Source organism: Pseudorasbora parva, chromosome 22 (genome assembly GCF_024679245.1).
Source record: "Pseudorasbora parva isolate DD20220531a chromosome 22, ASM2467924v1, whole genome shotgun sequence".
In the NCBI taxonomy this organism is placed as follows: Eukaryota; Metazoa; Chordata; class Actinopteri; order Cypriniformes; family Gobionidae; genus Pseudorasbora; species Pseudorasbora parva.
The window spans coordinates 24,967,701-24,994,174 of NC_090193.1; the positions used below are offsets into that span (position 1 = coordinate 24,967,701).

At 38.3% G+C, this 26,474-nt stretch overlaps 1 protein-coding gene and 1 long non-coding RNA gene across 2 annotated transcripts in view; both read left to right on the top strand.

The window, feature by feature from the left end:
* Positions 1 to 861: 861 nt before the first annotated feature.
* Positions 862 to 3,235, top strand: LOC137058892 (uncharacterized). The gene is made up of 3 exons (XR_010900878.1): positions 862 to 954; positions 2,930 to 3,057; positions 3,126 to 3,235. It is a non-coding gene; the product is annotated as an uncharacterized lncRNA (long non-coding RNA).
* A 3,032-nt stretch (positions 3,236 to 6,267) lies between these two features.
* The window catches only part of nfasca (neurofascin homolog (chicken) a), a 101,365-nt gene continuing 81,158 nt past the window's right edge, over positions 6,268 to 26,474 (top strand). The window contains exon 1 of the mRNA XM_067431431.1: positions 6,268 to 6,423. The gene's annotated coding sequence lies outside the window, so the exon portion shown is untranslated. The remainder of the gene's footprint in view (positions 6,424 to 26,474) is intronic.

The window sequence follows — 26,474 nt, forward strand, 5'->3', positions numbered from 1 at the left end:
TTTTTCTGAGAACATGTTCAAATAGGGGAGAAATTCCTATCACAACTTCCCTTTTGTGCCTTTTGTTTTGTCAGGCCTTGTCCACACGTACGCAGGTATTTTTTTTTTTACTTATTTTTTTTCTCCGTTTAAAAAATAAGGTCCACATGAAAACACAAAAAATACGCTATGAAGTGCTGTCAAGAACATGCTAAACCAACAGGTGCCAATATAACCCTAACTGTAAAGCCATGCTGGCCAACCAGAAGCCTGGAAAAAAAATTACGCAACACTGTAACAAACCAAAATCTCTGGTTTCACTGACAGGGCCTCAGTCTAGCGGTGTTGTTATTGCTAACTAAAACTTAAAAAAAAAAATTCTTCAAAGAGATTTAAGTAAAATAAGTTGAAGTAGGCTACTAAAACTAAAATAACAAATAGTAAAATAGAAATATTAAAAATTACATAAAATTGCACACATTTACTAAAACTTTCAACTAAAAAAAAATTTATTTTTGAAATTGAATTGCCAATTATTTTAAATGGAAATTATGTGGTGAGTGACTGTTGCTACACATATACAGATAATCAGTTTACTAGAGAAAATAAAATATGTATTTCCCCCCAAAAGTGCTGTGGTGGTGTTGCGCTACAGTAATGCTTTCAGATTCTAAATGTTTGGAATTTTTACACAAGCCTGTACTTTCATACTGAATAATTATACTATGCCAATATCATGGTAGCATTGTACTAGACCAATACCATCATTCCATCGTACTATTTTAGTGGTTTAAGCAAAATATATGACGTAGTCAAGTCTAGTCATATTGTAATGTTCTTTATGACCACCAGAGGCAGCATATGTGCACATACAAGAGTATACGTGTGCAGTGCAGACACATCAGTACTGCAGGGAAGTTTGGCCTGTACATTGTGTGACCTTGGCATAAGCTACGTTAAAACATTCACAGCAGGGTACTGAGCGCTTTTACTTTGTATTCCGAACATCACAGTGAAGTCTGGCAAATCTGTATGTAATGTGTGAATAGCAGTGCGGGCCTTTGTCTTCTAGGTTTAGTATGCAGGATTGACTTTTGCAAACTGAGGAGCCTTGAACGAACTGCTGGCTGCATACGAGATTCGATTTCCCAGCTTTCAGTATATTTGTCCATTGGTCTTTAAACTCCTCACAGTGTTGTGCATACTTTTTTTAATGATACTTTTCTGCATGTCTGTTTTTTTTTTTTTTTTTTTTTTTTTTTTTGAAGGTCCACAGTTGTATGGTCTTTGAAATATAATTACTCCTCATCATATAGCTGTATTTATTTACATTTAAACTCTTTACATTTAACGTTGCATGAAACATCTCAGGTTACGACGGTGAACATTGTTCCCTGAGTTAACTAGATGCTGCGTCAGCGTCATAGTAGTGACACTATGGGAACGCCTCTGCGTGATTGATGAGCTCTGACAGCTATTGGTGATGGTTGTCCAGAAGCCTCGTAAGCAATTCGAATAGCCTCGACTGTCCACTTGTTTATCGTCTGCTGGCACCTTAGGCACATAACCCGTTTCTCGGGTTAAAGGTGCATTATGTTAGCCTGACAAGCCAGACCCACATCAAGATGTTTGGTCTGGAAACTCACCATTGACAGGGCTCAATCCGAGGGGCGGATAAACGGCTGTCTTTCAAACTCCCTCTGCACGCGATAGGATAGCGCTACAACCAACCGGAGCAACGACGGTGAAGGGGAGCTCGCTGACTGATTAAACATTCGCCGTATCCGGTCAGCAAAACTCCGAACACATCTTCCCTTTTTAAGAATGACTTCAGTTCCGTTCTTTGTTCTTTTCTCAGAGAAAAGCTTAACTCCAAGTCTTCCAGAGTCGCGGTCAAAGCTGATTCAAAAGATCGCCGTTCGCCAGCTTCTGTGTTTACTAGAAGCACGCAAACTCAACTCGGCCGTCGTCATTATGGCCCCGCCCACCGACTCTATACACTATGTGATTGGCCTGGCAAGAGTTAGGGGAATACAGCCCAGAAGGGTATTGAGAGTTGCTAGACGACACTCGCGGGCAGATTAGATTTGCTGCCGCTAGGGTGCGTCTAGATTTCTAGGCTAGCATTATGTAGTATGTTTGCAGTAAAATATCCCAAAACCACTAGGCCGGTGTTATATATTTTGTACATTTACAGTTGAGTACCTACAATATCCCAAATGTTTCCAACTATTTGTAAATTGTGAGAAAATTGCTATTTTCACTAAGGACCGGGACATTTCAGCATAGCATTTGAGGAAGTCACCTGTCAATTGCGTCATATCTGCGCTACCCTCGGTTTCGGGTTTTATTTGGCAAGAGCGCTTTACTCTTATCAGTGTGAACAAGTGAACGCACGGAGTAACGTCATAACATAATTTTCAACACACTTAAATGTATCTAATATGATAAACAGAGCTGCATTACCTCATAATTATAACCACCGGAAGAGCGGATCAGTGCAGGCGCCCGGCAATTGTGTCCTGTCCCGTCATAATAAAAGTCCCAGTTTTCGCAAGGCGGGTATTTCTTTAACATTCGGTCCAGCAGCCGTGCTCAGCTCCACAACACTCGGTCCTGCTCTGCTTTTCACTACAGTAATGTTAATAACCGCATACATGAACGTGATTTCTGCCCAAATCCTATTTTCCACCGGCTGTGAGGTGAAGACCACATGTCCCAAGATACTATGCTCAAACTTTGCATCATCAAACTACGCATTTGTTTTGAATAGGCGCCCTCCAGTGGACGGAAAGTTGCATAGTGCACCTTTAATAGGAATGCTTTCACAATACCTGCTGCAAATTCTAACCACAAACTGAAAGTGTCTGGTCTCCCACTCTCCTCAGAGACGTAATGGCTAAAAGAAGCACCATTTTAGTCAGAAATGTAACTCAGACTGTTTCCAAAGGTTCAAAGGGAGCCAAACGATAAGATCCCAGGCTGGTACCCTTGTGTGGATTACAAGCCTTAGCCTCAAAGCATCATGGAGGAAACGTGTCACCAAGGGATTCCTCTGTAAAGACTCACCACCTAAAGGTAAGATTCTCTGGAGTGAAGTATGAATGGTCATTCTCGTACCACAAATTGTATGTTCTCCTCTTCAGGGTGTGAAGTTTCCTCTGGAGTGAAGTATGGTCTCTAGAACCACCATGTCCAGTCCATGTACTAAAACCATGCGTATAACCAGAAGAGAAGACAATGCTGAATAAAGTCGTAAAAAAAAAAAAGTCGTAGTTTTTGTGATTTTTGGACCAAAATGTATTTTCGATGCTTCAAGAGATTCTAATTAACTAACTGATGTCACATATGGACTACTTCGATTATGTTTTTATTCCCTTTCTGGACATGGACAATATAGTGTGCTTATACTTGGATACGCTCTCAGACTAAATATAAAATATCTTAAAGGTGCCCTAGAATGAAAAATTGAATTAACCTTGCCATAGTGAAATAATAAGAGTTCAGTACATGGACATCACATACAGTGAGTCTCAAACACCATTGCCTCCTACTTCTTATGTAAATCTCATGCATGAAAAACACCACGGAAAAATAAGTGATTCTCAACATAACATAATCTTTATTGAAATTAAAAATTTGAGTTGATACAATGAAGGAAATTTGTTTAATAAATAGAAACTCAAAATATTATTGTATCTGAACCACATAAAAAATTGATAAATCATGAAAATAGCACAATTTGGCATGTTTCACTGCGTCATCAGAAATAAAACACACACAATTACCCAATATGCTTACAAAATCGTTTAATAATATTTTAATAAAGGTTGTCGAGTCTAAAAAAATGTTCATGTATTAACTCAAAAAATTTAATTTCAATGAACTCAAAATTTTAAGGCAACCAGGTAACTTTTTTTCTAAATAATTTTTTACAGTTGGAACTGGAGCGCTTCTCATAAATAAACTGAAACTCAGCAGGCTACTTGCCTCACAGACATGAGAAGTGTATAGCCAGACCTTCTATACACTTCTATAGCCAGAATGTAAGCTTGAAATAAACGAATCATGTGAGCAGCTCATTTCTGTTCAGAATGCTGTGCTTCATCACTGTATGTGCTGTGAGTTTAACACGCTAATCCTGACTTATGCAACTTTGTTCACATTTGTTTTTTAGTTGCAATAGTTCTTATATACTTTGTATTATCTAACTATGGCATAGCTTTATTATGCCCACCCAATTAGGCTAATAAAAAACTAAAACAAATGCTTGATCAAGGGCCTGGCCCGGCTCAAGGATAGTGGCAGGAAATATCGGCCCGACCTGACCCACGGGTCAAGTTCGATCTCGGGCTCGGGCAGAGAATCTAAACTCTACTTCACACCCACAGACCGGCTAAATGTCTGATGCATATGGCACACTTAACTGGAAACTCTTCAGGATTTTTTAAGTAATCATCTTTTTGGTTAAATTCTACAGGATGTCCGAAAGACTTGTATTTCGCGTTCAACGATCCGCATGGAAACCAGGATGCCATGACACCAAACCTCCTTGTGGAAGAGGAAAGCCTTTGTGTTTACAACTGTGATAATAAGCTCATACATCAGGATCTCTTATAACTAATATAACTATAAATGTTACATTTTCTCAGCCCTAAACACGACGCAGAACAAAATTGACTATGATTGGTTGTTTTGAGTCTGAAAGCCTCTGGGCGGTCCTTGGCCAATAAAAGCTGCTATGGAGTCCAGACCTTCTGCCGATAGTCTGAAGGTCTGGCTAAGTGAAATTACCCCGCCTGTACTGTCCCTCCATTCCATTCGACGGTGCTTCAAGATGCAATGACGTGTGTTGTTGATCTGGGCCAGTGTTTCACTATATTGTAATGGATGATGTAAAGTCCTTAGTCAAAGAGGACTGTGTGTTTGGAACAAAAGACCATTGATAATTAATGGGTGTGTCACAGCCTATCATGAGATTTTTTTTATATAATCCAGTGTTTTAAATGTGCTTTATTTCTTTCGTTAAACAACATTAAACTACACTATACCATTCAAATGTTTTGGGTTTGGTGAGATGTTTTTGAAAGAGGTCTCTATGTTCACCATGCAAGGCTGCATGATGAAAAAGCCGTATCAGTAATTTTGTAAAATATTATTACAGGTTAAAATAACAGTTTTCTAAGTTAATATTTTAAAATGCCATTTATTGCTGCAATGGCAAAGCTGCATTTAAACATCCGGCCCAGACTTGTTACATAATCCTTCAGAAATGTTTGCTGATTTGAAACATTAACAATGAATGAATGAATGAATGAACAAATGAATGAATGAATGAATGAATGAATGAATGAATGAGTGAGTGAATGAATAAATAAATAAATAAATAAATAAATAAATAAATAAATAAATAAATAAACACATTTTATTTAGTCCAAGATTAAATAAACCGATTTAGTCCAAGATTAACATGGCAATCCCCCTCTTCACATTCGACACGGTGCCATCGAGTGTTAAAATGCGAAAGGCGAAGCTTGAATTTACAGGTATGTCCCTCTTTGGCTAATGTACTTTCAAGATGGAGGGGCAACATGGCGACCAGCATTCGAACTCCTCACCCGTATGTATTTTTAATGGCATATTATAAACTAATGAGAATACTTTATTACTTGAAAGAAGTAAATATATATTAATGAGCACATATATTTTTGAAAGAACTAAGTGTTTTTTAGCTAAGAATAAACTAAAAAAGTTACACAAGTGTAGCTTTAAGAAGCACAACTGTTTTCAACATTGATAACAGTTGTGCTGCTTAGTATTTAGTATGCTACTTAGTATGCTTATGCTTAGTATTAATATTTATTTATTAATTTATTAATTAATTTAACTGTATACAATTGTTTAATTTGTCAGTGCCAAGTTAATTTGCAATAAGTAGCCTATAGATTTCCTTTCAGAAATAATATAAACAAATACGGTGCATTTGTGTTTAAATGCAGTCATGTTTGAAAAATCCTGTCAAAATATTACAAAAATAAAACGGCCAGTTCTGTTGGCTATGCTCAATTGCTACAGGCCTATATACCACGTGACTGCAGTTTTTTTTATTAAATAAATGCTACATTTGTATTTAGTATACATATGTGCTTTACAAGCACATGCAATATTGTTATTGTTAATATATGCATTAAACACGTGATATTAAACTGACGCTACATATAAAGTTATTGTAGTGCAGCAGCACGAATGCAGATGATCGGAACACCTGTCCGGGTGGAATCGGAGGCGCGCCCACAGGAGCGAGCGTGGGAAGTGAGCGCGCGCTCTGCTGAAAGGGACGCACAGACAGCGGAGCAAGGGAGGATATTACCCGCCTTTACCGCATTACAGTGCGTATGGGAGAATTACACTGCATTGTATGTGGTCAAAGAGACAACGATACAGGTAAGAGGGGCGATGTCATCACCGCGCTGTCAGGGTTAATGATTTACAAGCATCTGGCCTTGTTCCACAGGGGATAACAGCAGACTGGATTTGTGTTTCTTCAGTACGGCCGTTACTGCTTCAGTAATCCTCGCGCATCCCGCGTGCTTCAGCCTCTCTGCGCATCTCTGAGTGATGCGGTCTTCTTTCTGCTGCTCTGCGCAAATGATCACAGCCGCTGTGTGATGAAGTTCCCGGCTATATTTTACGAAACGGCATACAAACGCAGCTTCATTTAAAGCCACCAGCCATATTAAGATGAATAAACTCGGGCGTTTCGTTTTGAGGCGGTTAGGTTAGTTGTTTTGAGGCCGAATGTTGGGCAAGGATGCTGTGGAAAGTGAAAGTGTCGTCGCCCCATCCAGGGCGCTTCTTAGCTCAAGGATATTGTGCGAGCAGGACAAACATTTGCTACTGTTTCGTTGCATGGGGAACCCTCAGGGCACGTTTTTCTTTTGGTAAAATATACCATTGTAATATAATTCACTTTCCCTTAGGATGTTAGCTTGGCCTGTGTGGTTAAAATAACTTTTGATATACCTAGATCATTCAGATATATAAAATATAACGTCTGGATAACGTCAATAAACATCATAGGCTTAATTTATATTTGTAAAAATATATTTGTTTAATATATGTGTTTTGTATTGGCTTTGTTGGCAGGATGAAAAGTTGTAGGCCTTAAATACATGTCGTCAGAACGTCTGTCTGTCTGTCGGTCAGTTTATCTATAAATAAATTATGATTTTTAACTGAAGAGTGAAAGAGTGTAAACATGCTACTGTATAAATCTGTTAATTGGTTAACTGTAGTTTTCCTAATATTGCCATTCCCAAGAGAACTCCCACCATGACACCTGATTCTCATTTGATGTATTTTCGTCAAAGTAACAGTCGCTTTTTTTTAAATGTATTTTCGCCTTTTCCTTTCTTATCAGTACATTATGGGTTTATGTTATGTCTTATGTTGTTAAATTAATGTTTATTGCATTACTTTAGTGTCGTGTGTTACCACAATTGTATACCTTCTCAGCTTGTGATGAGTTTTGATTCTTCATGTGACTTTCTCATCAGCACCTGTTTTTGTTGGTTCAGTGTATTACAATGGTACAAACTAATATTAGTAACATTGGTTGAGTAGCATTATACAAGTTAATAATGAAAAACGTTTTATTTGTTTGTTTGTTTTTTACCGTAAATTTAAGTTAAATCTGCAAAACCTAAAATGTTGCAACCATGTATTTTACAATACATTTCTGGCAACTGTAAATATGCCTTAGAAATTTACCCGAACACTATCTATCTATCTATCTATCTATCTATCTATCTATCTATCTATCTATCTATCTATCTATCTATCTATCTATCTATCTATCTATCTACCTGTCTGTCTGTCTGTCTGTCTGTCTGTCTGTCTGTCTGTCTGTCTGTCTGTCTGTCCGTCCGTCCATCTACCTATCCATCTGTCTGTCTGTTTTTCTGTCTTTGATCTAAATGACCAAGTATTCTGGTATATCCGAGTATCAATCTAGGACTCCTTGCATAGTTATAAACAATTCTGTTTGATCTTTGACTCTAAAACTCAGTGTAAGCCTGCAGGGACAATGTTTCCATTTTTAATCTTTGATTGCAGCTTGGGGAAACTCAGATCAGCTGAAGTATCCCACTAACCAAACTCATCCCCCCCATCATGAATTAAAGATGCAAAGCTGCCCACATCAGATGATCTATGGCCATGTGACCTGTCCTGGGCCATATTCCCAGTGAGCTGGACCATGCTCTGAATGATCCAGAGATGTGCATGTCATCCCCATTCTCCTTGTCTCCCCAGTCTTTGCCATATTGTTTTGCAATCATTCATGGAGGTATTTCAAATAGCTTAGATCATGTTAGGGGTGAAACATGATAACCATTGGCAACCTGACAAAGTTAGTCTATCCTAATTAGGAATGTCTAAAGAGACTGAGAACCGAGTCAGATTAAATCTTAGATTTGTCAGAGCAAACAGTACAGCCTGCATTTTAAATGGTAACATAATATAGTAGGAAAAAAAGGAATGGAGGTTGAATCAAAGTAACATGCAAAATGTAATGCAACAGCATGTAATATAAAAGTTTCAGAGTAGATATTAAAATTAATGTGTGTGCTATTTTTGCATCCTTTATTTAAATTTTTGTAATATAACTCAAATGCATCGAACACAATTTTGCTGCTAGTTCAATGTACATTCTCTGTAAGCTGCAGTGACATCAGCACACCACTAGATGCTGATATTCTACTCGTTTTTTATTGCTAGCTTTGATTGTAATGCAGTTTAGCCACCAGGAAACTTGAATGCATTGATATTTATTTATAGTTCAACATGACACATTTTGAGATGTATTAAGCTGTTTTTGTATAAAAATTGGAGGAACACCTACAAAAAATGAGCGCATGTTTTTACCTGCACACCCCCATCCCCCCACCACCTATAGAGGTATTTTCTGCCATATGGCAAATTTTGAAGAAATCCTTTTACTTGGCAACACTTTAGTTGTGGCTCAAACCCTGTGGATGCACCCACTGAGCCTGCAATTAAAACAGCATTAGAGAAACCTGCTATTCTCTCTCAGCACCTTCTGCTACTTAAAGGAACCTTTAAATGGGCGGAAGCTACCCCCCCAATGTATGTAAATAACTGCCTTCAAATATGAATTAAAGATGAATAAACAAAAGATTAATTGGGTTATTTGGGAAGATTGATTGACTTGCTGGCTGCTGCATAATATGCAATGCATCTTTAATGACGGCATTGAAACAAGGTCAAGACTGAAATGACGTACAGTACGTAATTTCATTTTTTCTTCCAGCATTCCCGTCTTTCCCCTCCTCTGCAGCTCAGATTCACCTACTCTCAGGTTTCCCACACTGCACTGGGATGCTCACCTTTTACTTCTCAGGGTTTTGTTTCCAGAGGTGCTATTTTTAGCTGTGCAACAGCAGCTTTCTCCAGAGGGGGGCGAGGCAGGGTGAGAGAGGTACGTCTGGAAGTGGAGTCTGGCCCGGTGCCGATTTCAACTGTTGTACACTGGATGGGAAGAAGAGGCTGAAAGAATCTCAATCTCTGTCCGTATCTGTTTCTTCCTCAGAGGGGGCAAGAACATGGGAAAGAGTGAAACAATGGGGTCAGTTAGAACATTTGGCTGTATTTTAGAGCAGTATGTTTTAAGAGACGGCTCCAGGGCCTTGCGTCTGTGTGCTTGGATGGAGCGCTAATGGAAGATTGTTATAGCCCCTAAAGTGCTTTTCATCTGGATTCAGCTGAGTCAAGGCAGTTGATAGTTATGGATGTCAGTCTGGCCTAAAACATGGAGGACAGATTACTAGCTGCATCTCAATTGAAGAATAACTTTCTCTCTGCAATGAGTAAAGAGGTCTTGCTGAACACATTAGAGTGCATTAAAGTCAGCATGAAACGGAAGTTGCAATAGTCTTTTCTTCACTATTGTGATGGATATCAGAGATAAATGGCTTTGGGAAAGTGTAGAGCAGGATTTGATTTAGATTTTCAGCAATTGATTGGATTGCGGGATGTTGGGTGTTGCTAGCTAATGATGTGCATGGATACCGCTGCAAAATTTTGTAAGAAAAATAAGAATTGTACAATTCGATTTTGTAGTGACTTTAAATGTATGTATTTTATTTCATGATGCAAAGCTGTATTTTAAGCATCATTACTCCAGTCTTCTAGCCTGACAAGCCAGACCCACATCAAGATGTTTGGTCTGGAAACTCACCATTGACAGGGCCCAGTCCGAGGGGCGGGATAAACGGCTGTCTTTCAAACTCCCTCTGCACGCGATAGGATAGCCCTACACCAACCAGAGCAACGAAGGGGAAGCAGAGCTCGCTGACAGATTAAACATTCGCCGTATCCGGTCAGCAAAACCCCAAACACATCTTCCCTTTTTAAGAATGACTTCAGTTCCGTTCTTTGTTCTTTTCTCAGAGAAAAGCTTAACTCCAAGTCTTCCAGAGTCACGGTCAAAGCTGATTCGAAAGACCGCCGTTCGCCAGTGTCTGTGTTTACTAGAAGCACGCAAACTCAACTCGGCCATCGTCATTATGGCCCCGCCCACCGACTCTACTGTATATACGATGTGATTTGCCCGGCAAGAGTTAGGCGAATACAGCTCAGAAGGGTATTGAGAGTTGCTAGACGACACTCGCGGGCAGATTAGATTTGCTGCCGCTAGGGTGCGTCTAGATTTCTAGGCTAACAGTCTTCAGTGTCACAATCCTTCAGAAATCATTGTAATATGATGATTTACTGCTCAAGAAGAATTTATGATTATTATTAATGTTGAAAACAGTTGTGTAAATGTTTTGCAGGATTCTTTGATGAATAGAAAGTTCAAAAGAACAGCATTTATTTTTAAAAAATTGCTGTCGTATTTTTAATAAAATAAAGGGAGCCTTGGTGAACATAATAGACTTCATAAGCAATAAACAAAAACTTACCGATCAATTTGTTTTTGAATGGCAGCAGTGTGTGTGTGTAATTTAATATTATATAATTTAAACGAATTAATCATTTAAAATAATCATTGCAGCTGGTAGACAGGCAGTTATATATTTTCTGGCCTGTTCTGTACCACTGCAACTCAACTTCATGCTACAGCAGAGATTCTCAGTTAATATCATTATAGAGAACATGAAGTAGCCCATGCATCTCACTGCATGACTCACTCTTGTTTCCATATTAAAGCCCTTCCTGTCTGAATGCACTCCGAATATTTTATCATGGCTCAGTAAGTAAATATCCAACAAAATCATTGAATGCAAGACATTGTCCATATTGTATTTGCCACACCTTCATAAGTGCTGTCTCAGACGTCCTCTTATGTTCTGTTTGATCTATAGAAGTGCTCACCTCTGCTTTTCCAACAATGACCTCTGTGACTTATGACTGTGTTTTTGATGTACAGCATCAAAGCTTTGCCGTGCATTGTATATTTGCATCTTTATTCTTCTTGTTTCAAAGCATTATAGGCACTTTGGGAACTGTCAGTAACAGTCCTCCACTGGCTTTTTACTTCTCTGTGTGTCTGTGCTATATCTCGCTCTGTGACTTTTAGCAGGGCGCACATGGTGCCCTACACCCGCAGGGAGCCCACTGGCTCTGTAAAGCCAGCAGCCCTGCACCTGCAAAGGCTTCTGAAGCAATGGTTCATTCGTATGCATCAGGGTCAGAGTTTTCCCAAAGGAACTGCCACTAATATATTAGGCATGGGAAGGTGAGGAGGACAGTGATGAGACTAATGATGGAGTGTGTGTGTGTGTGTGTGTGTGTGTGTGTGATCCTGGTAAACCCTATATGTTGTGGGGACAAAATGTATATAATGTAATTATATAATTATAAAATGGTTTAATAATGTTTATAGTATTCATAATTATTATTATGATAGATATTTGTATCCGAAGCGATTTGCCGGTACGTTGCATTGGACATTCTTATGTATGTGTGCATGAGAGAATGTTTTGCGTGATTCGTGTCTTTTGATCTAGTATTAATAAGTGTAGTTATTATTATTATTAATATTATTATTATAATTAGGATTGCAGCCCTTTTGGTGTAACATATGTTGACATCAGGATTGATGCAGTTGACCTGTTTTTTAAATGAGTTCCATGTGTTTTTATTTATTTCCCCCTAAAAACATTGGTTGTGTGGACTTATTTTACATAAAGTTGTAGGATCAATGCAGCAAAGTCTTCATTCATTACAAATATTGAAGCGGCCAATGAACCATAACCAGCATCTTGAATCACAATGCAATCAAACCCATAGACATTAAATAGAAGCTGAGTTAAGTATAGTTCAGATTTGTTGAACAGAGGATTTGTGAAGTATAGTGAATGCAAAGAAAGAAGCCTTCCATTGATCGTCACTGTGAATCATTTCAAATAAATCTTTTCAGTAGTATAGAGTCGGATGCTGATGTCTTTAGCTGTCAAACAAAATGGACATCAGAGAGGCTTTTTAATCACATGTGTTGACACAGGTTTCGCATTGTACATAATAAATATGATGTTGAAAAGGGCTATGTACCTTTCATGTGGCTTCTAGTTTGATTTACAGTATTGTTTATGGCTGAAAGGAGGAAATCTTTTAACAGAAGACTTCTTCTCTTTAGTGCAGAAGAACTATTGAACTCTTTGGGGATTTGTTTTGTTAAAAGTCATTGAATGACAGATGTTTGAACTCCCAAAGTCAAAGAATGCTGGAGATTGGACGGTGCACATTAGTTAAAGAAAGCTAACCATTAACTAGACTTTGAGAGTAGTAGTCAGTATTTGTGAACCTTTGTAATAGACGCACTTACAATGACGTAAATCTGTTGTCTGTACTTGATTGGCTGGTAATTAATACAATAGGTTAGTTAAAAAATGTTTTAATGGTAGTCAGGTGCCGCTACATGTGTTTCTGCTATGTCTCTTTCTTGTAGCCAATAGTTCTTATAAGTTATTTTTAATGTTGTCTAGATTTTTTAAAAATTTTATATGCTTTTAGACAAGCCATTTGCAAATTCCTAAGTCTACAACACTAGTATTTTCTCCTTAAGGGGGGGTGAAAAACTCAGTTTCAGTCAATCTCATGTCAATCTTGCGTATCTATAGAGTAGTATTGCATCCTTCATATTGCATCCTTCATATCTCCGTAAAGTCTTTAGTTTTATTATATTTATAAAAGAAATATAGGCTGTACCGAGTCTTTCCGGAAAAAAACGAGCGGCTGGAGGTGTATCGTGTGGGTGGAGCTAAAGAATGACGAATGCGCAAAGCGGTGATGTCCTCAAGCGTGGAGAAACCCTTGCTATTGATCTCAGCTAATAGATATGATCCAGAATCTAATTCGGAGGCTGAAATAGAAACAGCAACAGCAGGACGTCCGTCTCTGTGGTATGTACTGTATTTAGGGGCCTGTCAACATTTCTGTGTCTTTACTCGCAGTTTATGAGGACATGATTTGGTTTATGGACTATTGTATGCGACTAAACCTTAGCAGTAGCAAGCAAAACGGTTTTGGACGTCAGACTAGTGTAACGTAATACATAGAACAAGAACAACAATGGAGTAACCGCGCATTTGAATGACGAAGCACGCGATTGTGTCGTTTACTGATGTTAACTCACGCGACGATAAGCAACAGCACAGACATTTGAAGCAGTTTTACTCACCGGCTGCTTCCAAAGCAGGACCGAACCTTTATCGCTGGGACCGCTCCGTCAAAAACACACTTCTTGGAGTGTGGAGATCCACTTTGCGACGCGACTGTAGCGTGATGTTGTGCCGCTTCCCGTAATTTCTGTGTTCAAATCGGTTCAAATGCAGCGCTGCCTTCCCGGAATGCTGTGCTGAAGCATTGAAGCCGCTTAATGTCAAAGTGGAGGAATGAAGTGGAGCGCGGCGCGGACGATAACCGACATAAGTGTTCACGGACAACTGGATCTGCATCTGAGTGAGTGTTTATGTGCTTGCATTTCCTCTCTCGCTCTAGTCACATGCGCGCCCACCCTACCGGGAGAAGAGCCGGTACGGCCCATACAAGGACCTTCCGCTCTATTAACGTCAAGCTGATCCATACTCGAAAAAAACTCTCCGAAACTTGTGAGAAACCGGAAGGAGTATTTTTAACACAGAAATACTCTATCAAACGTCCAACATTAGTTTTTGAAACTTTGTCTATGTTTAGGATGGGAATCCAAGTCTTTAACAGTGTAAAAAGCTCAGTATGCATGAAACAGCATTTCACCCCCTCTTTAACTGAACCAAAGACAGTCTTAAAAACCCAGTTTGAAATCGCTGGTGTTTCTTACGTCACAAACTACCTTGTATCCAATCATGTCAACATGCGGCTGGGCTTTAGCATATCATCATTACTATGCCTGGAAGCAGGGGAGTCTCAAAAGACGCCAGGTTATCCCAGTATATTTTTCTGTTGAAATTAAAAATGGATTATTTTTAGCAATATAAGTTATGATGAACTATATGTCTTTCTCCAATGACGTTCTATGATGTTTTAGAAGGCAAGACTGAGACGGTGTTTCACATTATTAGCGGTTTGATAATGTAGCTAAGCGAACGGCTAATCATATTAATTACTGTTATGTGTCCATCATTGTAAAGAGCGATACTTTGGTGCAGTGTTTACTACAGTAACTTAAGTAAAAGTTGACCGAGTGGATCTCTGAGCTGGTGTGAGTGAGTGGAGGCTAATTTGCATTTACATGAATCCACACACACTAAATAAAGCAAGGATGTGGAGTAGGAGAAGCTATTTTAAAGCATGAAGAATTTTTTTTTTTTCACATGAAAAAACTTTGGTGATCAAAAGGTTTTTAATGGATATTATTGACTACAGGGGGACTTTAAATATTTTTTTTAGAAAAGCAAATAGAAATAGTAGTAGTAGTAGTTTTCAAAACCTCAGATCACATAACAACATAATATTTAAGCAGGATTGCTGCCAGTATGAGTGAAAAATAAGTCCATATTTGAATTTGATTATGTTTTTGAATAAAAAAAAACACAAAAACAACAAACGTTGCACGCCAAATTCAGAGCCATATGGCCAAATCGTTCTTTACCAGATTACAATCAGTTAAGTTAGCCTAAAATCAATAACCCTCTGATCAAATTAGCAATGGAGTCATCTGATATGACACATTTTCACATTTCAGCTTGTTTAAGGATGGGTGGGTGATTGGGTCTTCATTAGATCTGAAAATCCCTTGGGATCACAGACAGTCCGCAAAGCCCTGGAATTTCCCTGCCCAGGTGGAAACACCTGTCGCTGAAAACAATGAAGAATGAAGAAAACACGACACATGCCTCGTCTTGTTCTCTAGTGTTAATAGAAGTATGGACAATAACAAGCATCTTTATAGATGGTGATGGGATCGGAAGTCAAGGTCTGAGGTTTTGTTATTAATTCCAGGTTCACCTAAAGTTGTTAAAACCACATTTAGCCTACTATAAAACTGCCTGGCAGCTTCAAATTGGCCTCTGTGTACTTATTAGTGTGGTTTCAGATGGGTTAAGACTGACGGCGAGTCACTTGGGACATATAGCTCAGGGATATTACAGATGATTCTTCATTTATGTCAGTGGCCTTGTACTACCACCCTGCAATTACCGTGAGATTGTGCTTTCTGTATCTGTGTCATACAGTCAGTCACAGAATAGGATGATGTAAAAAAAAAAAAAAAGAAGGCTCATTCCTGTCAGGAAACCTGAGCCTCGGGGCTTGAGGGGAGGGAGGTTTCGAGAGAGAGAAGAGAGGACTGTTTGTGTCCTCTTATATCGTTTGGGGTTAGAGGTGGGGGGTGCACAGTGGATGAGGTGTCATTCGGTGAAACCATTGCCTTTTACAGTTTGATAAGGGGATTTCTGTTGGATTTTAAACTGAAAAGGCAAATTATGTGTTAAAATGTTCAATTGCATTGTGCCATCACAAGCTAGTAGCTACAGTAAATTTATGTATTAATATATTTTGACATTGATATTTTGAGTGTTCTACAGTACTATACGTTTTTAAAGGAAGTCTCTTCTGCTCACCAAGGCTGCATTTATTTGATCAAAAATAAAGTTAAAACTGTAATATTATGAAATATCATTTCAACTTAAAACCTTAAATATCGCTCCAATGCATTTAAAATTTAATGAATTCATGTGATTGCGAAGCTGATATTTTTTTTTTACTAGCTAATTCAGTCTTCAGTGTCATGTGATCCTTCAAAAGTCATTTTGATATTCTGACTTGGTGCTCAAGATTTGTATTAATATTATCAGTGCTGTTATTATTACACAAAACAGCTTGACAGTTAAAACAGTTGAGCTGCTTAATATTTTTTGTGAAAACCTTTATTTAAAATTGAATTTTTTGTAACATTACTAAATGTCTTTACTGTAGTTTTTTAAAAAAGTGTCCTTGCTGAACAAAATTAACAACACCCCCGCCAAAAATTAAATAAAAAATCTTCCCATAAAAACGATTGAACGCTTGTGTACCTTCAGAAAGGAAACATGAATAATGCACAGGTTTGACAATTTAATGGTTGTGAAACTACAAGTTTAATCTTTTTATATATATATATATATATATATATATATATATATATATATATATATATATATATATATATATATTTGAATACATATATTTTTGTGTTTTTAATACAATATAATTTTTTTAATACAAAAATAATTTTTTTCTTACTATATTTTTACATATTTAAAACATCATGGTAATTGGCTTGATCTTTTAAGACAAACGTAACAAAACTAAATTAAACAATAAAAATAGTAAGATTTTAATTTGTAGAGTCAATAATTCTCAGGTTTATGAAATAGTTAATTACTTTAAAAAGTGTACTTATGGGACCTGCATAACCTAAGGACACGTGAACAAATGAAAAACTTTTTTTTAATCTGAATTGGAAATCTGTCCATATTAATCCATTTTAAAAGTCGTATCATCATAACATCATTGAAGTCATTTTTTCCACATACAGTATGAAGCACCCAAATGTCATCATTTGACAGCTGACAGAGAGAAGCACGACTGAGTTGTTCGAAACAATGAGAAAAAGGCGAGAAAGGCGCGAGAGACGAAAGTCTGTCACTGTCTCCTTTCTCACTACTATCCTTCTTCCCTCGTTTCTCCCGTTATAAGCAGATGGACAGTGGGGGCCAGGGAATGGAGCTCCTTGGAGTCTGGCGTGGTGTCCATTGTGGGCTTTTGATATTTAAACTCGCCCTCCTCTGCCCTCAGGGGACGCCCGATTGTCTCCATTGTTCAGTAAAAAGTGGGCCAAGAAAGAGAGAAATAAAGAGGGGGGATAAGATTGACATAAAAGGGGAGGGAATGATTGGTAAGATAGAAAAAATAGAAGCAAACAATCTATGACTGACAGTTTTTTCTGGTTCGACTAGATTTGTACCGAAGTGTGTTTTGTGGAGTGCACCAAATATGTGACGTGATCGACAGGAGCATAGACAAAGCACGGCAAGGGAGTGTTCCCCCATTGCGAAAGGATTTTTTTGATGTCAGCAAATAAGGAAGATGAAGAAAGTGTGTGTGCGGCAAGTCAGGTTCTGAAATAACAATATGAAGTCTAGACTAGATGAGCGACAATAAATGAATATACAACCAAGTAATCCTGTTGTGTAAAAGAAGAACTGCATATTCATTTCTTGCTTTTACCATTTTGAAGGTATAAATGGTCAGTTGGTACAAATCATTTTGCGTCTCCCCTCACCTCAGTGCTCCGTGACATGAAGAGACAGCGCAGATGCATGGGAGAGAGAACGATTTTCTGTGCCAGATGTATGCTGTGGGGTTTTTAGGGAAAGACCAGCCAAATTGCACACGCTCACAAAATTGCTAACAAATTGGTGAGAGAACGCAGGTCGCACAAAGGAGTATCAAATGCGATATTAGCCTCTGAGTGAGACAACAGCTCCTCTTAAATTGGCCTCTAAAAGCCAATACATCTAATAGTACATTTAATAGAAACATAGCTTTTTGTTTGAAAGAGTCAAAATGAGATTATGATGAATGAGAAACCTTATCTTCAAATAAATCAGCACTATAGGAAATTTGAATTCACAGGCCCACAGGTCTTTTGAGATTGAGAACCAGAATGGAACAACAAAGAAATTTTAAAAAAAGATACAAAAATACAATAATAATTATGAGTACATCCATGTTTTAACCTGTTTTGGTTTATTTTTGCGTTAAATTTTTAATCAACCAGGGATTTGTTGCCATACAAATTTAAACATGCCATCTGATAAACTGTGCATTGACATGAGCTAAATGAAAATAGCAAGTCTTTAATTATTCATTAGTACATTTGCTAGTTAGGGTTAGGACCAGTTAGGGTTACAATGATTAGCTTATTGTCAGTATTTGCTGTCAAAATAGTACCAGACATTACAAGAATAATATATTTTAAAAAATGAAAGTGTGTGTGTGCCCTTGTTTATATTATATTGTGGGGACAAATGTCCCCATAAGGTTAAACCTGAGATAACCTACATTGTGGGAACCAGCCAGCAGTCCCCACTTTTCAAAAAGGCTTATAAATCATACAGGATGAGTTTTTTTTTAGAAAATAAAAATGCATAATGTTTCCTGTGATGGGTAGGTTTAGGGGCAGGGGCAGTGTAGGGGGACAGAAAATACTGTTTGTACAGTATAAAAACCATTACGTCTATGAAGAGTCTCCACAAAGATAGTGAACCAGACGTGTGTGTGTGTGTTTTCATGTTTTTCTATCCTGGTGGGACTGACTCATTGGAACTCGTGTAACCGTGGGGACCTAAATTGAGGTCCCCATGCAGAAGCACCAGACGTGTGTGTGCATGATTCATAATTTAAAGAGCTGTATTTTTTTACAACTCAATAATAATGTTTTCTGAAGGAATGGAGTCAAAATCATTTGTCCAGAATTGATGTCTTGGTAATTATTAAAATATTTTAGCTTTCCTTCTACATTGGAAACAGTAGCTCTGTGTGCCCCACAAAATACAGGTCATATTGACCTCAGGCCAAATAAGGGCTATTCAGTCATGTCATTTAAGTTGTTTAGACTCATAGTTACATGCTGTAGCTCCTCATTTATGGTGTTTTAATTGGGTCACCATTGGCTAGTGGCTAATGTGTTCAGACAGTCCTATCCAGAGCATTGCTTAATGGCTAATCTCAGCAAAGGTCAGGAAATGAGGGTTTATTAATGTTGGGATGTCCATCAAGCATCAGGCTCAGTTTTTTCTTTATTGTATCACTCTTCCTCATCTCCTTGCATCGCTGTTAATTAGACTAGCGTCTCCTTTTAAGGCATGCGAATCGATCTGTTTGTCATTGTGATAGCTCGCAGATGACACAGATTGCTCTTTATCTCGGCGAGGTTACGACATGCAGTTTATTTGCTTTCTCCAGGGCCGTAACCCAAAGGTCAGTGTCACCACGGCTGTTTTGAAGGTCATGCCATGCAGAAGTGTTTTGCCTTTTGGCGTTCATGTGGCTGAGTCACCTAGAAGGTGACTGTGTTTATAACCTAATGCATTGTTGCAGATTAGCTTCAAATGTCAGGGTTTATTTCAGATTGGAGAACATTAAATCAAGATTAGTTTCGATAACTCGGTTGCTTGCTGAGATGTAATAACCAAAGATGAAGGTGGTAGGCAAGCTAGCAAGGGGGCGGAGGATGCTATAAAAGATTTATGTTGACAGAAGACTTTCAAATTTATGTGTCAAACAGAGTAGTTTTTCATTAGTTGTGTTTTTAGGGATGTAGGTTATATCCCAGTTCTGCATCAAACTCATTGTACCTGAATCTGAAAGCATCTTTGCAAGAGTATATGACCAATCTTTAACTCCAATATATATGTATTAGCTTATGATTTTAACAATTTGCAACATTAAACATTAACTCACCTTTTTTAAAGAAAATAATAGGCCTATGTTTAAATTGTCATGAGGGTCAGTAAATAACCAAATTTGGTCATAGGGTGAACTAGCACTGATTCTAGAAGTAAAAACTGCCACAAGGAGTCTTATGACACATGCCTGTTACATGTAGGTCACATTCAGAGCTTCACCTAATCCTCACACAAACACAGTGACCTTCTTGTTGTATCAGATAGCCACAACTAATTTAATTACTGCTTCTTTAAATTAGCCTAAAATGCGTGTTTAAAAATGTTATGGTAACATTTTAAGATTCATGGGTATCTTTTTCCGTATTCGTTCCATCTAATTAGCTGAGATGTGATAACCTTGGTTTGGCACAAGCATTTTGTCCCTAGAAATAATAACCATGCCTGCAGGTGTTTCTCAGAGGGGGGTGTCTGTAATTTGACGCATCTAAAATAACCTTATGGTAAGCAGTGACACTGTTATCTCTGTCTTTTCCCACGGCTCTGAGGAGGATGAGACTGCAGTCGTGATGGCAATTTTTTTCTATTTAATTAAAAAATATATATATTTATTTTTTGGCATTCGAAACGGTATGGATAAATGGATATGTTTGTAAATAAATATTAAATGTTATTAAATGTTAAAGGTGCACTATGTAGTATTTTTGCAGTAAAATATCCAAAAAACACTAGGCCAGTGTTATATATTTTGTTCAGTTGAGTACCTACAATATCCCAAATGTTTCCAACTATTTGTAAATTGCTATTTTCACTAAGGACCGGGACGTTTCAGCATAACGTTTGAGCGAGTCGCCAGTAAATTGCGTCATATCTGCGCTACCCTCGGTTTTATTCTGCAGAAGCGTTTTTCTCTTAGCAGTGTGAACGTCACAGCAGCACCGAGCGAACGCATGGAGTAACGTCATAACATCATTTTAAACACACTTAAATGTATCTAACATGATAAACAGAGCTGCTTTACCTGACCGGAAAAAGCGGAAGTGTGCGTGCCCAGCGACTGTGTCCCATCCCGTCATAATAAAAGTCCCGGTACTCGTGAGCCGTGTGTTTGTATAACATTCGCTCCAGCAGCCGTGCTCAGCACCACAACACTCGGTCCTGCTCTGCTTTACACTACAGTAACGTTAATAACCGCATCCATGAACGTGATTTCTGCCCGAGTCCTATTTTCCACCGGCTGTGAGGTGAAGACCACATGTCCCAAGATACTGCACTCACACTTGGCGCCATCAAACTACGCCTTTGTTTAGAATAGGTGCCCTCTAGTAGACAGAAAGTTGCATAGTGCACCTTTAAATAATAAATGTTATTGTTTATGATCCAAAAAGATGCAAACTTTTAATCAGTAGTATTTGTATGTGTGCATATATATATATATATATATATATATATATATATATATATATATATATATATATATATATATATATATACACTCACACAAAGTGTACTACAACTGGGGTCAGTAAAAAAAATTGGAAATAAAAAATAAGACAATAATAATGTATTTATTCAAAACATTTATAGCCCTCGTATAATCTGGGGGAAAACAAATCTAGCAAGGTTTCCCCCAGATATATTAAGCAGCACAGCTGTTTTCAATGTTAATAATAATAAGAAATACTTATACAAATAAATGCCGCCTTGATTATCTTTTATATATTTTATTTTATTTATTTTTATTAAATAAGATAAGTCGACCTATTCTTTTTTGGTCTGTTCTCAGTCTGAGGGATAATGCAATATGTTCATTTCCTGTAATTAGTGCCATGAGTCGGTATCTATAGTCTGTATCTAGATGCTGACTTTGTTTCAAGTGAATAAAACCATGTACATTCATTTAGTCTTTTTGAAGCACCCTCAGCAAACCTCTAGAGACCCTGTAGAGGGTCACAAGGCACTATCAGTGTTTTCATACAGAACAGGTGTCCATTGGGTCCCATTGGGAGGTTACATCATTTTCAAGGCCTATTGTATTAATTCATTGTGTCAAACTGTAGAAAGGAAGCTTTGAATTGTTGTAAGATATCTTTTGGATTAAAAAAACACTTCCTATATCTGTTCAAGTTATTGATCTAAAGCAGATGTTATGATCTCTATGGCACAGATGGCTTGTCTTGGTTTTGTAATTATGTATGCAGGACTGTCTTGTGGTTCTGCAGTCCAGCTGCTTTGCCCCATTGTATTCTTAGACATTGGTGTGTGCACGTTTGGAGGATACGCACGCACGCTGGCAGGAGACCACAGCTTTCCCTCCCTTATCCAGACTTCTTGAGGGCAGATCGGGACTCCGCCAGCAATTAACTGAAGAAATGACAACACCTCCTGTTGATAGAGGCTCCTGAAGAACCGAGGGGGAAGGGTCAACGTGCCTGTGTGCGGCAGCCGCCGTTTGACCGACAAGGAAGGAAGGGCTTTTTGTTAACACTCACTCTGATTCAGCCTTCTGTCAGTGTGAATGTAAAGTACGTCTGGAGAGACTAAACTGAACTGCGACCCCAGGGCTTAACACACTGGATGTCAGACCCGGGGTCGACTCTTCAACTGACACAGTTAAACGCTCAAGCCCTGATCAGTGGTGCGTTTCATCCTGAGCCATATGTTCTCGATGCATCTAGCCCACAAAAGTTTGCTTTATAGGTCACATGTGCGACTGCTTATACACATGTGCTTTTCTCAAACTGCATTACATGATGACACAGATCTGGAATCTCACACTTGAGATTTTTTTCCTGACAGGAGAAATTGTGTCATTGATGTTTATATGCAGACATCATACATGCAAAAAACGAATTTCTGGGATATGGCACAAAACCCCATTTTTTATTATAGGCCTTTTATCATATTCATTCATGTAAGACGCCTAAACAAATGTGTTAGTCATTTAATAGTAGCCTATTTGTGTGCTGAAAGTGGTACAGTCTGTGGAAGCATATTTCCTCTCCTGAGGACAATAAAGTATAAATCTAAATCTAAATCTAAGTGAAAGCATTGTAGTTGAGGGTGACGGAAAAAGAGAAGAGGCTCTCCATAAAATCCGAACACAAGTGGTCACAGAAGATGCATTTGAAACGTGATGTGGTGCAAATGTAATGCATCTTGGTTGACCACTTGTGATCGGTTCAACGAAAACGCATCTTAATTACACCTTTTCTTTCTCGCTTGCTCGATTTTCGGAATATTATATATATAATAATAAATATATATGCGGGCGTCATGGAGCCGCTATCAATATGACCTAGGAGAGGAGGGATGTCTGCATATGGTTGGCTCGCATTGTGTTAGAAATTATTTAGGCCATTTGCACGACACTTTTCAACTAAAAACAAAAATTTAATTTGATTGTTTTTACCCGGACAGGAATACTGCATTGCCCATTTAGTATCAATGACCTGTTTCATAAAGATGGATGTAGTAGATGTAGCATCATTTATATTGAGTACATTTCCTTTTTTTACCAGCTGCTTCCTTAGTTCTTTCCTCTCTTTCTATCTTTATGTGATCTGTTGAGTCGCTCTTCAGAGAAACCATCTACATCACCTAGAACATTCTGATCCAAACACTGACATTTTACACCTCTAATAGCCCTGCTGTTCAGGGTCTTTATTAAATTACAGTGTCTGCCCGTGTTCCTGCTTTATCTAACCCCTGTGCCAGCGGCTTATTGGGGAAATTCAGACAGCCAGGTACCCTGCTGTTAGAGATATTGTGTTTGTGTAAGGCTGTGGCCTACCTGACATCTGCTCTGTGGCTGGACAAGGGACATAAGCTTAACCTATGGCCCTTCAACTATTTAATGGTTACATAACTGATGATGTCTCAAGCCTATTCATGAGATCTCAAATGTGGTCACAATTATCACCTGGGAATTAATTTTAATAGGAATCTGCACATTTACGAATTTCGCACAAGGGTGAAAGAGTTCCCCATGCGGATTTCGCTAATGGTCAGGTTGATCATGTGAATTCACTGACCAACAAAAGGTGATAGAGAGACTTCTGTTTGAACTGTGCTTGCTACACTATTGTTTGCCAGTACCATTCTGGTGAAATATCACCAATGTATTGTTGTGTTAAAGATTTTTGGATATGAGTTAAAACGAGGAACATAGGAACTGAAGGAGAGATTTTTGCTTTAAATTGCCTAAAGGAAGAGCTTCAGGATATATGGAAGCAAATCAATATAATTGATCCAAATCAAATTTATGTTGTTTCGGCTTATAAAAAGTCTTTTTTCTTTCTTTGATTTTTTTTGCTCTTTATGTGGCTGTTAAATAAATGTAAGAAGAGAGTGAATTGCATTATGGAAGAAAGGAAGGACTGTCTCAAGAGTCGCAAGACTAATGTGGATGTATCTGCTTCGCCTTCGGCAGCAGCTGTTCTGAAGGACTGCTATTAATCTGACCCTCTGACCGGCTCTGTACACAGCAGGTTGAGTGGAGAGGGGTCTTCAGATCAATGGAGGGTGGGACAGAGAAGGACAGAATGTGTGTGAAGAGGCATGGACCTGATAAACGAAAGACCAGCTGTCCCTCAAGAGCTCCCAGGCTTCATCAACAGGATCAGAGAGAACTTAAGACACACTTTTCATCATATTTGTACTTCTTACAGGTCTTTTAGGTTTGCTTTAGGTATTAATATTAAAGGGATCATTCACCCCGAAATAATAATACAGTTCACTCACTCTCATGTCATTCTAAATCTTTATGACATTTTGAAGAACTGTTTTTGTCCAAACTGATTTATATTGAAACAAATAAATACATTAAACATTCACAAATTAAATACATTTGTACTGGTTCAGAACAACATGAGGGTGAGTAAATAATGACATATTTCATTTTGGCTGAACTATCCCTTTAAATACATATGTTTAGCAGCCATTAAATGTACAAATCAGAATGGGTAACATCTATTCAAAGTCATCTCACTGTAGATAATGGGGTTAGTACATATCAAATTTGTTTTGTATGGTGTAGATGTAGGGAAAACTGGCTCACTCGTGATGTATAATGCCTCTCGTTGGCTGAGGAAGTGATATATCGCATAAACAGATGGGAGGCGTGGGAATCTACATACAGTATACACCTGGATACTACTTCATCAAGATGACTTTAACACTTTGTTGACCTGACCAACCACTGAGAACAGGATCATTGCCAAGTGCCATTAGCTAATGTGCAGCATGCATCTTACTTAGGCATGCTGTCTTTGAACAAGACAAAAGATGTTCCTAAAGGATCCTTGTTGTAGCATAGGAGCACATTACAGTTAGTTGTTTTACATACTGTTTTACTGTATATTTTTAGCCTTGGTGAGCATTACAGAAATGTAACCTACCCAAACGGTAGCGTATGTTACCATGAACTGAGAATAAATGAGAATACCAGTAAAATTGCCATTATGTTGATCTGGCTATGCAAATTGTTGTATGGTGTTTTGACGCACAAGCAAGTGCTCAAAAGCCTCTGGTTTACACGACCGAACATGTCAGAGTGGGATTCACTCCAGTGGGACTCGCATGGACCCGATTCAGCTCATTACTGACAGCTTTTGTACATGGCCTCTCTCATAAACTTGGCAGCTCCCTGCCTTCCCAAGTGTGCTCTTCAGACCTCTCGTTAGTCTCTAATGAGCCGCCCCGTTGATTGCAGGGAAATGAGAAAAACAAAAAAGCAGAGGAACATCCAGTTTGTCTCATTCCATCTTTAATTTCCCCTCGACACAGACAAAGGAGGCCTTGCTTTGCTCAAACAGCCATAATGCTCCACTGTTGCTTCCCTTTGTTTTTCTCATGTCCTGTCCTGGAGTTCCACAAACAACAAGAGCCTTTCTATCTTTCGCAAATACATCCATATTCCTCTGCCCTTTCTTCTCCTGTCATCTCTTTCTCTTCTTCCACCCCCTCTCCCGCTCTTGCTCTTTTTAACCCACCGCCCCTCCCTTTCCCTCTCCTTTTGTGTCCCTCAAGCTGGTTTAAATATTTAAACAATGCAATTAGCGTTACACCTGATGCAATTGAAAGACGGGCCCTCTGTGACCGCATGCTTTGGCACGGCAACACAGCAGGAATGTCTTTGCTCATAGCCTTTAATGTCAGCGTCAAATGAATACAAGGTTCTTAACCTCAGAATTAGTCATTGAATTAAAATCTCTGGAAATGACTGCAGATCTGTTATTAGAGTATACATTTGCTGAATGTGAATTTAAACAAAAAAAATGTATCTTAAATAAAGTAATCAAACTATTTTTGCTGTTCATACTGTCATGCTCCCAGGTGATAAACTAGTTCTTTGGCAATTTTTGTAAACCACAACAATGAGCTTATCCTCTGTTCATGCCATAACTGTAGTTTGCTCTATGCGTTCATGTGTGTTCAGGTGTGGTTTTGGAGATGATCTGAAGGGAGGGTGGGGTCTTATGCGTTTAAAGCTAACTTGCTATTGCTGGCCAATTTAGCAAAACATACAGCGTGACCACTGACATCCTATTTTCGAACAAATAACTTATTCTCTTGCTCTTTTTA